This window comes from Trachemys scripta, chromosome 25 (assembly GCF_013100865.1).
Source record: "Trachemys scripta elegans isolate TJP31775 chromosome 25, CAS_Tse_1.0, whole genome shotgun sequence".
NCBI lineage: Eukaryota > Metazoa > Chordata > Testudines > Emydidae > Trachemys > Trachemys scripta.
This window is the reverse complement of record NC_048322.1, coordinates 3,911,991-3,912,329: the sequence shown is the minus strand read 5'-3', so window position 1 is coordinate 3,912,329 and position 339 is coordinate 3,911,991. Positions and strand designations below refer to the sequence as shown.

The 339-nt window shown below is 42.8% G+C and overlaps 1 protein-coding gene across 2 annotated transcripts in view; it reads left to right on the top strand.

Annotated features, from left to right (window-relative positions):
- The window catches only part of LOC117870001 (zinc finger protein OZF-like), an 876,360-nt gene that overhangs the window by 349,013 nt on the left and 527,008 nt on the right, over positions 1–339 (top strand). The gene's annotated exons all lie outside the window — the stretch shown is intronic.

Genomic DNA, 339 nt, shown 5'->3' with positions numbered 1-339 from the left:
AGCCATTCACAGTCTTTGTTTAATCCTGATCTGATGGTGTCAAATTTGCAAATGAACTGGAGCTCAGCAGTTTCTCTTTGGAGTCTGGTCCTGAAGTTTTTTTGCTGTAAGATGGCGACCTTTCCATCTGCTATTGTGTGGCCAGGGAGGTTGAAGTGTTCTCCTACAGGTTTTTGTATATTGCCATTCCTGATATCTGACTTGTGTCCATTTATCCTCTTGCGCAGTGACTGTCCAGTTTGGCCAATGTACATAGCAGAGGGGCATTGCTGGCATATGATGGCATATATAACATTGAAAAAAGAAGAACAGGAGTACTTGTGGCACCTTAGAGACTAA